The following is a 17524-nucleotide window of genomic DNA, read 5'->3' as shown; positions in this document are numbered from 1 at the left end:
AGCGGCAGTAAAGCAGTCACAATGATGGACTACGAGATCCCTCACCCTTTCCCTCTCCCGCTCTCTCTCCCCCGCTCTGCCCTTGCCATAAAAGCTCTGACCCGTTCTCGGTCTGGCATCTGTTCCACGCCAGTCCGCAGGTGGCACTGCCCCAGTCGTGGCCGTAACGGTCGGCGATGGAGCGTCTCACCGGCTGCCCCGTTAACCTCCTCGTAAACCTGGGGCTGTTAAACCCCGACCCTGCACACCTGTGGCCTCCAGCTCCTCTCTGGATACAAGCCACCACCAGCAACAGTGTCGGGGGAGTTCCAGAAATACACATACACATATTTGTATGGCAGCTCTACTTGTGGCGGGCGGGGGGGGGGACTCCATATAATAAATGCACAGCCTCCGCCACATCATTATTCAAAGTACATCACTTAAATTAATAGTTCAACATTTTCATCTGCCTCTAGTCCAAGGTACACGTAACATGTGCTCACTCATTTTCTTGCTGAGAGTTGGATGACATCACTCTTATGTTCATATAACAGGGGAGAGGGGAGGGGGAGTGGCCCTTAATTGCAGAATCGTTCTTTTATTTTTAAAGCTGTACAGAAAAAAATTGAATATGAGCCCACTGTGGGTCCTAACATTAGTGTAATAACTCATCTATCAGACGATGCAGCCCAAACTTTGTGCAAAATTCTATTTTTGATTAAATCCGGGATGAAAGTGTGGTATTTTTTTTTCCACATAATGCAGGCGCACGGATTATACGTCAGCCTGCTCACGATTCATCAGCCACTGATATTTGATCCATCATCCATCAATCAAACGTCTGAGAGACACATGCACACACCAAGCTCGGACTCGCCCCAAGCATTGACTATCCCGCCCGCTTGATAACGACCAATCAAATTTGTTTTCCTTACCCGGGTAAACTCGTGCAGCAACTCGTGAAAACTCGGCGCGACAAACAGGACAAACGGCCATTTCTGTACAGCTTTAACTTCAATACATGAGTATGATATTAATCTAATCTATTAACTCATTGAGTGCCAACCACGTAATTTCTCGTTTTTCGTTCCCATGCGTTGAGTGCCAAAAACGAAATTTTTCGTTTTTTGCTTTTTTTTTAAATTATGAAAATAGACACTTTAATACACATTATATGTAAATTTGGGGACTCTACGACGAGGAGAACTGAAATAGATGACGATCAAAGTCACATGACAGCTCATGATCTGGAAGTTTTTATCATAACTCAGCTTCTGCAAACGGAGTTCTGCATGCAGATGCAGCGCAGCTGCTCCGCTGCTGCTCTGCTCTCACCCGCGAGGCTGCAGCAGCTGGGAGCTGAACCAGGAAGCTCTCAGCCCACTGTCCCGCCCGGTCTTCATCTGGAGCAACACCGTGTCCTCCCCAAAGTCCTCCCGCGGTAAAATCTGATGGTCTCTGGACCAAAGCAGACCGGCACCACCGACCCGTACCACAGACGGACCGCGACCACCGGCGGGACCGGTGTTCGCGAGCCGCTGTGGCCGGCAGAGCCTCACGTTCCGCGGCGAGAGGCTGTGACACGGCACGGTGCGTCTGTGTTATTGCTGTTTAGTGGCGCCCCCCCCGCCCCCGATGGTGGTTTTGTGAATAGAACAACAATTGTTGTGTATATTTATCTTATACGAGCCCTTTGATCCAGAAATGCGAGTGTCTGAAGAGCGACAGGCACAAACAGCGCAGCTTTCATAAAAGACGCTCTATCTCCTTTTCTAGAAAAAAAGGAGGGATTTTGGTGAAACCCAGCCATGTTTAGCTTGACTTTTCTCAGGAACGGAGGCACGTAGAAACAAACGGTTTGTGGCCATTTGAAGGATAAAGTTAAACCTTTCAAATGAGCTACAGTATGTGTTGGTGGCAATAATATAGAATACACTATGGCTCTAAAATAAAAAGTCAAATATGGTCTAATTTGCCGGTACACTTGACTAAAACTTTGGAAAGGAGCGCGGCACTCAATGAGTTAATATTAATTTTTAAAAAAAGAGAGAATGTTTTTCCCAAAATTCTTCAAAATAATGTCACATAGGAACACCCTTTTCACTTTATTATCACTGTCAGGGCATTTGGCTGTGCTGCACTGAAAGACAGGAACTCACACACACACACATGCAAACAAAACAAAAACCCCTTCACACATTGATAGCCTATTCCAACAGACACTCAGTGTGCTAACAGGTGCAGAGGGTAACGGGGGGCTTCGCTGGTATCACACTCACGTACAGCCATGATTTATAGACTGCAGTCAGTTCTCTCTGTCTCTCTGCTTCCTCTGTTCGCCGTCGTGTCAGTTCAGCACCGGGGGGACGCCGCGCTGTTTGTGTTGAGCATTGTGTTGTGTGTGTGTTTGTTTGCTCTGCTCCTCTGCGGCTGTGGACAGCACACACAGAGGCAGCAGAGGGATGGTAAACGCTTCCCTCACAGCTGTGTGTGTGCATGCAAGGATATCAGTTGACAGGTCTTGTGTGTCACACTCCGAGTGCTCGTCAAACACTTGGCCATCATGACGGACACTCACCTCTGCTCTTTTGCGTTAAGTCGCCGTGAACTTACATGAACCCCTTGTGGAACGCAGGAGCGATGAGCATGCGGGCACACTTTTATTTTGTGGGTGAGAGCGTGTGTGTGTGTGTGTGTGTGTTTGTGTGTGTGTGTTGTCACCTCTCTCCTGAAACATTATTCCAGCAGCAGAAATAGCAGAGCTCTAATAGCCTTCATCTTCCTTTGCCTCCCCTAATCAAATTAGACTACAGAGAATTCTAATTAAACCCTGCTTGCATCTGATGGCACTGGGTTCACACACACACACACACACACACTTTCACGGATGTACATCATTACGCACTGACACATGTGCACGTAGTCGGTTTTATTTTTCACTTATGAGCACTCTGATGAGTAGTGGTTTAACATTAGAGAGCAGAGTGATGACTAATTTGTGAGCTTCCCACCAGCTGACCACCAGGGTGATGAAAGTGCACTGAGAATGGGTGTGGTTTGTATGGAGGCAGTGCTGCTGTCTTTGAGGTTATTTGTGTAATTGATTTGTTATAATGCGATAATGCGATGGTTGATGAGGGATGTTCAGAGGAAGCACTGGCTTGTGCAGTAACTTCGTTGTTGTTCCTGTGTCTCTGAAAGAAAGAAAAACAACCACAATTTAATATAAATGTGTATTAAAGCGCAAGTATGAAGAGAAAGAGAGACTGCGAGACTGGGTAGTGGAATTTATATGATCTTTTTAAGGTGAGGACATTTTATTGATTTTGGCCCATAGCACAGTCCTTGCACAGGGACTTTGCAGGACTGTTGACACAGCATGCACTGTGACACCGTGTTGGACACGACTCTGACTCCTGGAGGTAAGAGGTTGTGCTCAATGTGATATGTGCATGCTGACCAGACGATTGCTCCAGACAGACTGGGGCCACAGTCCTATCTACATCCATTAATGAATTCATTTAGCATAATGAATGCAAAGAACATCAGGCACGTGGATCGTTGTATAAGATGACTGTAGCCTACCTACGTGGAAATACACTGAATCATCTCCCCAAAGTGTTCCTATAGAACTGTGAGGGTTTAAAGAAAAGAAGAAACAAGAAAAAACCTTAAGGCATCCGCATTCATAATGTAAATCCATGAAAGCAAAAATGTGTCCCAGAAAGGCATGTTAATATTCACGTCTCTTCAGTCACACATGCAATAGACAGAGTAACAAAGGACAGGTGGCATCTGCTGCCACATGATCCTCTTCTGCAGAGCAACAAAGCTTCTGTTACATTTTGTCCAATTCCTTCCTGGCAGAGCACCTGCCAGCTAGACCAACAGGTCCTCGGACTTAGTTAATAGTTTTAATAAACATGTATACGTGCTCTCTTCCACACACCCCCGGAGCAGGCACACATGAGAATGGGCAAATGCCATTGATCTTGACTATCCCCTACTCTTTTAACTACACCATAAAAGCACGGCGGGAAGAGTAACAAGCAGAAAAAAGGAGATAGATGAGGTTAGAGGGAGAAACGGGGTAATCCTCCTTCACTTTCGGGGCTAATTAGGAGTTTGCGAGGCTAAGATTTATAAAGAAGAGGAGAGGAAAGCAGAACCGAACCACCAAGAGAGAGAGGGTAATAGGGATTTGGCAACTGTACTTTTTCTACTTTGCCGCTCCGTAGAGGAGTGTGTGTTTATGTGTATCTTTTTGTATGTTTCCTATGGCTGGTGGGGGCAGCCTTTTAAGCTGACAGCTTTCCAATCATTAGTCAATGGGATTTCAGAGCTTAGCCATCAAAGCAACCTCTTCACTTAAGACAAATGAAGAAAATGCAGTTTGCCTGTTTCCAATCTCCTCGTCTCCACTTTGTTCAATCTGGTAAGCATTTGTCCTTCTTCTATAGACATGCATCCATTGTCTCTGCGTGAAGTTCCTCCCTCCTGGACTGTTGTCACATGATCTAGCAGGGGTAGCAGGGGTTCCTCTCACCTCCACGACCAGTCACCATGCAGGGTGGTGCAGACAGGAGCGCTGCTGTGTTTATGGATGAGGTTGTAAATAGCTGTGTCTGCAGGGAGCTTCCCTCTGCTCAATATGTGAGTGTTTGAAGGGTTGCGGATGAGAGGCTGATGACCTCAGGGTGTCAGCAGGAGGTGCCGTTGGTCAAAGAGGTGAAGCAGCTATCTTCCATACTAGGTAAGAACACCTAGTGGCAGAGACCACCCTGCATTCAAGGCGTAATGAATGAATAATCTGTCTTCTACTTTATTAGCAGAGAATCTCGCTGTTTGGCTTGCGTGTGTGTGTGTGTGTGTGGGAGTGTGTGCTCGTGCTTGTTTGTGTGGCTGATTGGTGCCGAGCTGCCAGCCTCTCGGCACACAGGAAATGGAAATGAATCATGGGAGACAGATTAAGAGAATGGCTAGAGCTCATCACATCCTGTTCAAGACTGGAGTTGACTCGAGGCAAGGTCTCTCTCTCTCTCTCTCTCTTTCACTTTTCTTTTTTTTCCCTCTCTGTCCCTCTATCCTCCTCCTGCCCATGTCCATATCTTCTCTCTTTCGCTTGCTTTTTTTCTTCGCTGCCTGTCTGTTCTCAGACAATGGTTTGGCACGGGGCGAGTGATCAGTGACGGGGTCTAAAACATCCGATTAAAATTAGTGTCACACACTGCGTTTGTGTGTGTGTTAGTGAGTGAGCGTGAGACGGAGAGACAGGGAGGGAGAGACTGGATGATGGATGATAGATGATGGTTGTGACCTGAATAGATGGCTCCGGGCCGGTCAGATGACTTCCTCAGGAGGAGGAGTAATGAGGAGGGGGCACAGGATTACCGCTCCATCACTCTGTGTTTATGGAAGCCTAACAGCGACCACAAAACAAATAGCACAGCGGCTATAGCTGAGTGTAAATCTCACACACCCTGTGTTTATGTTTGTCCATGCATGTGTACAATATGTCCTAAAAAAAAAACGACGCCTGTCTCTCTAGTTGTTGTGGAGAAAAAACCAAAAAGGGGGCAGAGGGTTGGGTTATATATCTCTCGTCCTGTCTCATGTCCATCCCTGTGGGTGTTGTGTGTTTATGTGTTTACTTGTGTTTGTTTGGCTGCTTGGTGTTGGAGTGTAGCCTCGATAGGGGTGGTTTCACACCCTTAGGGAAAACTGTACAAGCTTAAAGGTCGGACAAGGTTGCATCAGCAGCTCTAAGTGAGTGGACACATGTACACACACACACACACACATGCCATGCATTGATGCCCTGAGCTCAGTAGAGACAAAAGTAACTTGCTAGCAGTAAAATATGCCCTACACCACTGGTCCAGGAGCGGGTTTCCCTATAAATCCCAGAGTACAACCAGTTGAAGGATGATGCATCGATCTGACACGCAGTCGTCCTACACTCCGGTGCTGATTGATGTGGCCTGGCTCCTGGCTCTGCGAGTGTCTGCTCCGGTCTCTCGGCATCATGTCAAAGGGAGGTCTCAGAAAAGAGCCGGACAACTGGGGCGTGCTTAGGAGGGCGGAGAACAGCAGATGAAGGTCAGAGGAATGCAGAGTGTAAGGTGAGAAAAGGGCTAAAGGGGGGAGGATGAAGCGCACGGAAAGATAAGACAAGTGGATGTTAGCGGGCTGCCCAAAGTGCTTCGCCGTTTTGTGTGAGACAAGAGAGAGAGAGAGAGAGAGAGAGAGAACTGGCAAGGGAGGGATGAGGTTAGGGGGTGTGTGTATGTGTGTGGGAGAAGAAAGGCTAGGGGTGGAAACTGATGAGTGTGGGGGGACGATGGGTGGTGGGAAGTGGGAACAGATTTGGGGTGGCCAGCCAGCTGAAATCCTGGTGGGGAGTGGCACGAGTAAGCTGGCACTGCGGAGGCGGGCATATGGAGGGCAGGTTGGCACTTTGGCTGCCACCGGAGCGTGCACCTGCCGACAGAGGGAGACTCTGCCAAGAGGAAGAGAGAAAGAGAGAGAGAGAGACAGAGAGAGTGGGAGTGAGAGTGGGAGAGATAGGGGTGTGCTTGTGGTATGTGGCAGCGAAGAAGAGTTTGGGACTGCTCGGTAGTCTCAGAAGATTCCGGTTATTAATGAGCGTATCGCAAAAAAATGCATGCCCTCTTGTAATGGAGACACACACAGGTAGATACAAGCAAGCGTACATGCTCACTCATTGAACACCAGCACACTCTCATTGGTGATAAACTCATCCTCAGTCTAAAATAAACACTTGCTCCACTCTCTTCTTGTTTGTCTAGCAGATCTAGCAGTCAGATGTACCAAATGTGTGTTCTGGTGGAAGAACAAAATAAACATCCTTGATAACCAAGATAGTATTTAAACCCCTCACGACATACACTACTACAACACACCCCCTAATTGGACTCAACTGTTTTGCTGCTAACTAGCTGCTAATTAGATCAGTGTATTCTTCTCACTCCCTCTCTCTTCTCCCCTGTCATTATTTGCTATGAACAAAACACTTCCAAGTGTTTTGCTAAAAAAAAAAAAAAAGTGCAGAGAGAGACTCCTACTTGTTCTGAGAGGGAAGGAGATGATTTTTTTTGTTTGTTTGTTATTGTAACAGATGTTAGTTGGTAATAGCTGAACATATATGACACACTGTGCAGAGTGTGTTTGCACAGAAATGCATTTTTGCATTTTAAGCTTCTATTAATCGGTGTGTTTGTGTATTTTGGCTGCTCAACACCGACACAGATGCAGGAGCCAAAGGCCAGTGCCCTCGTTAAGCCGCTGTCAGAGAGGGTTTGTAACAGCCCACTGGAGCCCATCTGTATCCTAACACACACATGCACATACAAACAGATCACTTTGTGTGTTGGTACTGCAAACATACATTAATGCTTATTTTGTGTGTGTAAAAAAATGTATTATTATGCTTTTCTTATCATCACATGCACATATGTGCAAGTGGATGTGCGTGTGGGTTTGCCTACAAATGTGTGTCTTAAGTAGAGGTGGGTGTCCACAGGTCTGTGCTGTAGGTGAACGGTGAAGGGCAGTGACTCTGTGCTCTGGTTTTAGGCTTGGCTGTAGATACAGGTCTTTTGGCTGCCATGTTTCCCTCTGATCTGCCTCCTCTCTTTCATCAAGAAAACCACAGAGAGCGAGGCAGAGGGAGACGGAGAGGTTTAAAGGCTGGCAGCAACTCCATGGCCTTGAGGTGTTATCTCTGCCCCTCACTGTGTTGGAGAGAGAGAGGGTGGAGTGAGTGCAGTGAGAGGGAAAGAGGGAGACTGTGGGATTGATTGCAGTGCAGCCCACTTCTCTTTTTTTTCTTCCTGTATGGAGCAGGATGGTTAACAGATGGTCGTGTTACCAGAAAAATGAAAATGAACGCAGTAAAATTTGCTTGTGTTAATTTCTCGTCCCCCAGGTGAGACCTTGAGCGCTCACATACACAGGGAAGCACACTCACACACACACACACACACACACACACACACACATCACAGACACACATGCATGCACACTCACTGACATGCACAGCCTTGCCCTGCTGGCTTTAAACACACACCATCTGCATGTGGAGAAAGTGTGTCGGAGGAGTGTGAAGCGTGTGCTTGGCTTAAGGAATGTGTTTCCAATGTTCATAGCCATAGCTTATGTTGCTTTGGAATGTAAAGAGTGTTACCAAACACTTCATGTATCAGTCCTCAGTAACCCAGTTGTCCAAAGACAGTGGGTGTTGTGAGGGCAGGCTGACAGAGCTGAAAAGGGGGCTGAATTGCCAATTAGAGGTAAAGGGAAGCAAGGGAATCTGTGCTAACAGGGAGGAGGAGATGGCACGTTCATCCGCAGATGAAGACTAAATCCTTTCATTCTCTCCTCATCTTCCCTCCCTCCTTCCCCTGCTTGCTTAGCGGTGAGATGAGAGCTTCTGCTTTGTAACGTCTGCTTCTCCATGTTTGTGTGTTTTGAGGATCCGGGCTAGTCCATAGCTTATCCCTCTGAGTGTGTGTGTTCTGCCGGGATAGAAGCGCTTTAGCCTCCCTTATCGTCTTACAGTAGGGCTCTCGCTATTACTGTTTGAACTCACAGGGGGGAAAGAAAGTGATGGAGGGAGGGAGAGTGAGGAAGCTACCTATTCGTAGTGGGTAAAGTATCATAATCTTTACTTTAATTTGCAGTGATTCGGAGAAACCACACCTGTTTTCCTTGTAAAAGCCCTGTCATAGCTGGATTTACAGCAGTGGGACATGGTGATTGATGTAACAGTATAGTCCTTGTGTCTCTTTCTATAGCACAATAGAAGAATGACATCACTACAGCTTTTTAGTACGGCATCTCTTTATGAGTAAGTTAATTCAGTGTCTCACAGGGGTAGAAAGAGAGCTGGCAGATTTGAAAGATGGTTGTATTGACAGGGAGGGAGATGCACCGCAGCTAATAGGCCTGAGATGAAACGAAATGAGACAAGAGTGGATGGGGGAGGAGTGTGTTCGTGAGGGGGGGGGTGAAGGGAATAGGCCTGGAGAAACTGCTTTGACTGATTTTTCTCTTCTGCCTTTGACCGTCACCTCCTTAAACTCATGAGAAAAAGGTGTGACGGGGAGAAAACTCTTAACAACACATTCAGTGGATGATCCCTGACACTCGCCCTCGCTCTCTCCCTGCATTTGTATAAATGACAACTTTGTCATGAATGCAGATGCGCTCTGGGGTTTGGTGCTCACAGTGGTGGTGGTGGTGGTGCTAAAGCGTGTGGTCACTGATGGTACTGCAGCGCTTTGGATGAACTCAAACAGCATATGTTCCACTCATATGTATGTACAATATAACACGCACACTTGCACACACTAGTGCGTCTGAGGTGTTAATACCAAGCCACTATATACCGCCCACTCAGACCTTGGATGTGAATGAATGAGTCATATGTGAAGACGCCTCACAAACCAACACACAGAGACACATATGTTGCCCTTGTGTTCGAAACCCTCCTACATACATTGTGCTCATCATTATGGAAGAAACCCGCTGCCCTGTCAACACACGTGTCATCAGATAGAGGAAAAAGTGAACTCTCTTCACGTAACACGCACATAGAGGTCTACCACACCTCCTGTTGCTCTTTAACTAGTGTGGTAGGTTGCAGGTCTCGGCAGAGTCCTTGATGTGTGCAGAAGAGTGATGATGAGCTTAATGCAGTCTGTCTGTGTCCCGGACGTGACCACCACATTAATATAGCACTAATACAATGCACTGTCTGCTGAATGCTAATCACTGCCACACTCTCTCTCACACTCTGTCGCTTTCTCTGATATAGTCTATTGTTTGAGACATGTGAGACAAAAGGGGTGAGAGGAGGCAGACTGGATTTAACCTGTTGACTGTCACGGTGCTACCACAACTCTGGATGGATGTCTCATACAATATCAGACTGTCCTTTTTTTTTCTTTTTTGCATTCCTGGAGTAGCTGTTAGTAAACAGCTGCGATGGGGGTTTCAAACACCTCGATTGAAAAGCATAATTTGGCGTCAGCACTTCTAAGGCCTTGACATTTGGTCTACCTAAACAAAACCCGTCTCACCCTTCACCCCTCCACACAAAACAGCATCTAAGGCTGTTTGGATAAACAAGGCCACTGCAAAAACATCCCAGTGCGCGTGCCAACAGGCCTTAAGTGGGAGCGGGAGGGGGGTTTACACTGCAATACTGGAATGAAACAGGAGGGAGGGGGATGGAGGGATGTGCGAGCATGACTGCTATTAATGGCCTAATAATGTATTTGGCTGTTTTGGCAGTTGTGAAAAGGGTGAAGGGGGGCAGAGGGTAGAGGAAAAGGGGTTGACAGCGTGTCACGGCTGGTTAAAAGCAAGCTGGGAGAAGAGAGAAAGGCCTTGTTTGTTGGGCTAAATGCTGTAAATAACATCAGAGAGTGCAGCTAAATGGAAATCAATGCAATTACCCTATTAGCATGGGCTTGAACTCACACTGGCTGCTGCTGCTACATCCCTCTCTCTCTCACTCCCCTCTCTCCATTTTGCTGAGCATTTATACTCTATACATCATGGTGCACTGTACATTTGTGGACATGTCTGACAGATGGATCAGAGAAACAGCACTTAAAAAACGCGAGTGTGTGTGTACGTAGGGATTGTTCAGGACCAGTCGAGTAGGGACGCTGCATGTCCCTGTAAACTTCACTGCAAGCGTAATGATTTTGTTTGGATTCACATAACCTCCTTAATCACCCCTATTTTAATACCCAACAATTGTGGGAATGGGGGTGGGGGGGCACTGGGCTGTTAAGTGGTAAGTCATAATTAGATAAATAATTGGTTTGGCTATCATCGTCCCTCTGCCATCTGTTATAGGCTATGTGTGGGGTGTGTGTGGGTGAGAGTATAGACAAGTGAGGGATAAAGAAAAAAAGATCCAGGGTTTTTATGCCTCTACACTTGTGACATTATCTTTTCGGGTTGTTGATACATTCATCTAGAGCTGTATATTTTCGGTCTGAGCTCTGAGTCCAAGAGAGTACTTGACTGGTCGGCAGAGGCACGTAACCACAAGGCAGCAATTATAGTTATGGGTTGTGTTTTGATACAAAATTATAACGTACAAATCATAAACATCAGTAGTTTTACAACACTCCAACAGAGATTTCTGTACAGAATAAACTTGCATGTTGTGATTAGCTCATAACACATTCAACACAGGGGATATCAGAGCTCACTCTCAAACTTTCAAACCTCTTTTATTGCTTTGTTTGTAATCAAGCTGTATTGCAACCTACAGTGCTATACCACCATGGATTGCCATGCTGTCTAAATGAATTGGCACACATTTGTATTTCTTACAACAGGAGCCCACACTTATACACACACTTGTACGTGTTATCTTACAATACACTCCCCTCTTCTTTTCCAGAAACATACAGAAACAAAGTCCCATCTGCTGCTGGCTGACTTAGATGCAGATGTGTCCATCTGTGCTGGTCTCTTCTCTTTCTTTCTTTCACTTTGTTTGTATCCTTCTCCTTTTTTCCTTCTGACCTCCTTTGCACTTCACCTTTCAACCTTTATTCTCTCTTTTTCTGCTGCAGGCTTGAAATAGTTGTTTCTCTAACTTCCTATTGCGCCTTCACCCCTCTCCTCTTTTTGCTTTCTCTCTCTGTCAGAGAGTAAAAATCCGGATGCCTCTGCTTACTTCTGTATTCAGGGGAACAGGTGGTTAGGCTTCATCTCTATAAAGAGAGAGCACCGTAGTGACAATTGAATCTAATTAGCACCTGAGATACTGTCAATTAAGATTCAACTCGTAACTAGCTGTTGCTGAACTTAGAGCAGGAAATGTACCAGGTCAAAAAATACAGTAGAACATAAAACCGAGGAACAATGAGTGCAGTTGTATGAGTTTATAGTGTATCTGTTTTGTTCTTGTCTAAATCTGTTTGCTTGTGGGCAAAGTGCATAGAGGGTTAAGGGTGTCTATGTGCTCTGAACATTCACACTGACAGCTAACAATTAGCTGCCGTCAGCGTGGCTAATAGAGGAGTGTACACTGTTAATTATGTCACAGCAGAGAGGTGGGAAGGTGGAATACATTTGAATAATGGGAGGAATGATATAACAGCAGGGTTTTAAATTCCTTGGCCTTTTCGTATGTGTAATGAAGGGTGTGTGTGTCCACTCATAAACGGAGGTCTGTCTAACATTCATAAATACAAAACACATAGGACAACACAAGCTGTTGCACAAGCAGGATACCCACACATACACACACACACACACACACACACACATCCTCACTCTCTTTCTCCCTCTCTCACATACACGATAACACCGAGGGGCGTGCGAGACGGAGGGTATGTCTAAGTAGTGCGCTCGTGCCTGGTTTTCCAGATCAATGATGTGTGGCTGGGTGATCGATGTGAGGGCTTAGCGGAGTGGAGAGAGCTAATGGGCAGGTCAGTGGCTCAGACACATCCTGGTTCCCCCTGCCTATTACCACTACGTCTGTTAATAGGCCTCACCCCTCTCCCCTGTTGCTCACACGCACTTACACAGACACACAGATAATAGGAGGATAGCAAGGAGGGAACACAGCCCGCCATGCTCAGTCCACAGACCTCCTCACTCCCTGCTCCAACCCAAGTCACTACCTCACATCTTTTATTCCTCCCTTTCATGGTATGTTCCTGTTCTTTTCTATGGCCTTTGCTTTTTCTTTTCTTTTCTTTAAATTTTTACACCAAGCGTTTTGAGCTACACCATATGGTGATGCATTTACTGTATGTAAATAGGGAGATGGGAAGATAAGCACCATATTTACGGCCGTGTAAAGTAAACATGAAAGAGATTTTTGTGCAACCCACTAATCTCCTCAAAGTCTATTCTAGTGCAATCAGGCCTGGATGGCTCATCCCTCTGCCTTTATAGTTGGCTGAAGGATAAGTGGTATGTGATTGGTCCTGTGTGGCTGTCAGTCAGGAGGTAGTGGTGTTCAGCTGTGACACTACAGTCTGGGTTAAAGGGTAAAGCGAGCAACAAACTGCTTACTACAGTAATTGGGGTATATGTTTTTATTATAAGGATGTGGTTGAATTGTTTTATGAACATATATTGTGAATTAACAAGTCAATATAAAATGTTTGCATGGTAACAGAATGTAAGTCTACTTTTCATTTTTGATTGTTTGTTTATTTGTGTTTTCTTTTTTGACATTTAAAAATGCTGCATATTGTAACTCTGTTCTGATGACAGGACTGTCTTTGTTTCAAAATGTGTATAAGTGCATCTTCTTTACAAATAGAAAATTGCTCTGGTTTAGATATGGGTTACAGAAAGGTCAACAGCGCAGGAATGGCTGTTTGATTAATAATTTGCAAAAACAAAACAAAATAATAAGCAACTATTTTTGCTATTTCCTTTATTGACCAAGCAACTAATTAATTAATCCAGAAAATGACTGTCAGATTAAATGCAAATGAAAATTGATGAAAAAATAAGATGTAGCTCTATGCAATCATGTGTGTGTATAGGTTAGCCGTGCACAGCTGTGTGCTAACACTGTGATGACAGAAAGTCAGTCAGTGAGGTAAATAATGGCGTGGGGCACCGCTCTTCCCCCCATGTCGCTCTGTCTTCTCCATCCATCGCTCTCTCTCTTTCTTGCTTTAATTGTCACTTTGTGTAGCTCCTCTTCTCATCTTCTGGGTGGCATCTGATCTGCATGTTAATTACAGCCATTGCCTTAATTTAATATCTGCATGGGAGGAATGTGGAACACACACCCAAGAGGTATATCATATGCCCTCCAGCCCTCACTCAGTCATGCACACATGCACATATGCGTGTACATGCACAGATGTATGCAAAGTGCATTTTGTGCCTGTGTGCTGGTTGCTGCTTAGGTGTTGTATGGATGTTGGATGTAGGGGTGAGAGCCTAAGATCTTGCTTTAGAGTAAAAGGGGTCTGAGATATTTTCTAACCCATCCTCTGAGTGTCTCTCCCTATGGCGAATACTCAAAGAGCTGCCACTTGTCGTCCACATAATGGAGGCGAGGCAGGGGGTGGGGGGAGTTTGTGCCGTTTGTCTTTCAGAGGAGTGAGGGAGTTCAAAAAGGAGGTGAATGAGCCATTCTTTTTAGATGCCGAGGGGGAGGAAAGCGTGCATGCTTTCACAGTGCTGGGCAATTCATCTGCCAGACGCTCCTCTCCACCGCCAATATGAATACAGGCATGCACAACATGTGTCTGCTGACACATATATATACGCTATAGGCACACACTGTACAACCAGCCATGGGCTACACAGGGGTTTACTGGGTAGAACAGGAGCGAGTGGTGATTTTATACAACATGTGATTCCATCATAGTGCTAATAATTAGAGCCATTTTTTTTAGAGCACCTCAATGTATACACACATGCACACACGCGCACACGCACACACACTCTCCCTGCCTCAGCCATGCAACAAGGCTGTGTCTCTTGTGGCTGATAGATTGTAATGAATGTAACAGCAGTCAGATCCTTCAAAAGCCTCTCAAAAGCTTAAGCCCCTTTATTAAATTAAGCTAACGATGCCTAAGGCCAGGTCCGCTGCTGAGAGAGAGAGGGGGGGTGGTGGTGGGGGTGGGGGTGGGGGGGTAAAGCGGGAGAGAGTGAGTGAGAGAGGTGGTGCATGGGGAAGTAAAGGCTGCAGAGATAAGGAGGAGGTGGAGGAGGAGGAGGAGGAGGCGATGTTAGGAGCAAGAATGTGAAATGCCAAGTAGTCAAATCAATGAGGGATGGTGGGAGTGGGGGGGCTGGAGGGTTAGTATCAAAGGAAGAACCTGGAGGAGGTGAAGAAGAAGGGCTGAGAGAGGACATGAGGAGGGGGCAGAGGAATATCCCGCAGACTTCCTTGGTAGTACAGTAGTGCACCTGTGGCTGAGAGGAGGAATAGTAATTAGGCGAAAGCTGATTGTGGGAGATAAAGAGTGCAAATGTGTATTTTTTTAAAGGATGTGTGCGCGCCAGAAACTGTCGATGAAAACATAAATGTTTAATGCCTCTAAATGGGGCAAGCATTTTAAAGCTGCTCTCACACTCGTTGGGTTGTATTTTAATTACATTGTGAGCTAAAAGCTTTTTTTTTTACAATGGGTGAGGAAGTTGCCAAGTTAGAGCAGCATATGTGGCGGTGCAGTTGTTTATCATATAGCATATTGTATGTTTTGACCTTGTTGTTGTTGTTGTGTCTAGTAAAGATGATTTTATCTATGACAACTAAAAGTTACAGCTGTATATCTGACAAATTCATTAGTTGATTTAATTGAAAAATAAAAAGCCTTTGTCAGCACCCCCCTGTCAGTCCTTCCACAGATTAATGTATTCATGCTGAGAGATCTGGTGCTTATTAAAGACCAGAACGTAATTGTGAATGTTATTGTGATGCCAGAGATGTAACTATCATCAGTAATGACTTATCCCTAATAGCAATGACTAATCACCAGAAATGACTAAAGACTTATAACTCATTAGTGATTAGTGATTAAAAAAGACCGTAAAATTACTAATTGACTAAAAATTTCTGCGTCAACTAGACATTTTAATACTCTAATGACTGATTATTTGACTAATTGAACAGAAGGGGGCTCCTTCGGTGTCTAGAGATCTGGTGTCGGGGTGTGCATGTGTGTCAGTGTGTGTGTGTGTGTGTGTGTGGGGTGGGGAGCAGCATGTGTACAGACAGCAGGCAGATCAAAGGCTGAGGTCTCGGCGCTGCATCGTTAGTCAGGCTACCTTGTCTACTTGCTCTCTCTCGCTCTCTATCGCAGGTCAAGTAGAGGTGAGGGATACACTATCACATGGATGAAAGACAAGCCACACAAGTATTACCACACACACACACATACACACACATACACACACACAACATTCACTCATACAAGGAAGAGGGTCATGCTGCCCAGAGGGGGATGCTGTGTGTGCGTTGGGTAGCGTTTCTTTTCTCTGCTCTGCTGTGCCTGGTGTTAGCATGGATGGAGAGGTGATGCTGTGGCAGGACACACACACCACACACACGCACACACAATAAGCAATTAGGCTTCCATTTGATCCAGTGCATCACAGCAATTAGCAATTGAAAGTACAATGTGAAAAAGACCTCATCCCACTTCCTCCCCAGCCATCACCTGCTTAATCCTGGTTTTCATCCTTGGCTTTGGGAGAACACCCTGTCTTTACTGCTTACAAGTACGGCTTTGATTTTACAGCCTGTGCAGTCGCTGGTATCTAATCCACAGTAAAACCATTGATAAGCCAGGCAGGGGTAGAGGTTGTCAGCTGAATCTCCTCTGTGCTTTTGGTAGGTGGCTGTCCCCTTGTGGACACTCGATGGAATTACTCCCCTTTTCTTGAACCTATACTGTCATGTACATCAGTTACTAACAAAATATTCTGTTGGCTATTATAAACCAATGAACTAAAACTTAAAATTTGTCCAGATTTAAGATATTTGTCATTGATTAATTCATATCATGGCAACTTCTTTTAATCTTGGTCATGATCACATACTTTTGACAACAGAAAAACAAACAACTGTTTGTTAGTTTGAATATAGGCTATTAATAGAGAAATATGATAATGTGCAGCAAGGTTAATCTAGTACTGATGACAAAGCTATTCTATGTGATGTTTCATAGTGACTGAAGATTGCAATTGAATTTTATTTGGTGGCATTACAGATTTTCAGAAGAATTTGTTTAGTTATCAGTTAATTAATTCATATCATAATTACACTCATTGACCATGGAGTAACAACAGATCAACATGTGAAACTCAACTATTTTAGACATGGCACGAAAAGAACAACAATTAACATAAATAGACAAAGATTAATAAAGCAAACACCAACTAGGCACCTTCAGCAACAGCATGAATGAGTATGTTCCGTGTAATTAATTTAAGTGATAATGAATATGAGGGGTAATTGGCTGTTTATTTTTGTCTTGTTTTATTTATCAAATTGAACTTGGAGGTGTAAGGTAGTAGACAGATTTGTAGCCATTTTTAATGAACAGGAAGTGACTCTCTCCATCCTGGTCAGGGATGGATGGGACATTCTTTATCCCATTTGGGGGACAATGCGGGGTCAGCCCTGTGGACTGGAGGCGTGACGGGAGGGGGGGAGCAGGTGCTTCTACCCCCCGCCCCCTCCGGCTTGTCTCTGTCTGTCTGTCTGTCTGTCCGGCCCCCGCCGGAGAGGAAGCCCCACCTCCCGGCTCCCAGCAGCCGGCCGCCTCTCTCCTCCTCTCCCCGGCGCTCTGCTCTGCTCCGTCCCTGTGGCCTCGCTAGGCGTCGGAGCTTCCTGCGTGACAACAAAAGTGCCGAGTGTCTGTTCTCGACGGAGGGATGGATCCGCGCTTTCGCCGCTAACGGAGGGAGAAATTTACTAATTTATTAACACTGGAATAGCCCCTACTTGTTTGCGGTGAGTGACTGTGTGTAAATCTGTAGTTATGTTTTCAAAGCCGGA

The 17524-nt window shown here is 45.4% G+C and overlaps 2 protein-coding genes across 5 annotated transcripts in view; both read left to right on the top strand.

Moving 5' to 3' along the window:
* Positions 1 to 17524, top strand: part of cox4i1 (cytochrome c oxidase subunit 4I1) — a 117860-nt gene that overhangs the window by 46596 nt on the left and 53740 nt on the right. The gene's annotated exons all lie outside the window — the stretch shown is intronic.
* Positions 1 to 17524, top strand: part of gse1b (Gse1 coiled-coil protein b) — a 166644-nt gene that overhangs the window by 106165 nt on the left and 42955 nt on the right. Inside the window, exon 1 of one of the 4 annotated variants that reach the window (XM_085762682.1) lies at positions 17128 to 17479. The exons of the other annotated variants lie outside the window; for them this stretch is intronic. The gene's annotated coding sequence lies outside the window, so the exon portion shown is untranslated. Of the gene's footprint in view, positions 1 to 17127; positions 17480 to 17524 lie in introns of those variants that run through there. 4 annotated transcript variants of the gene reach the window in all.

The sequence above is a fragment of the Trachurus japonicus genome, chromosome 3 (genome assembly GCF_045865225.1).
Source record: "Trachurus japonicus isolate A0001 chromosome 3, Traja_1.0".
NCBI lineage: Eukaryota > Metazoa > Chordata > Actinopteri > Carangiformes > Carangidae > Trachurus > Trachurus japonicus.
This window is presented reverse-complemented; position numbering and strand designations above follow the sequence as displayed.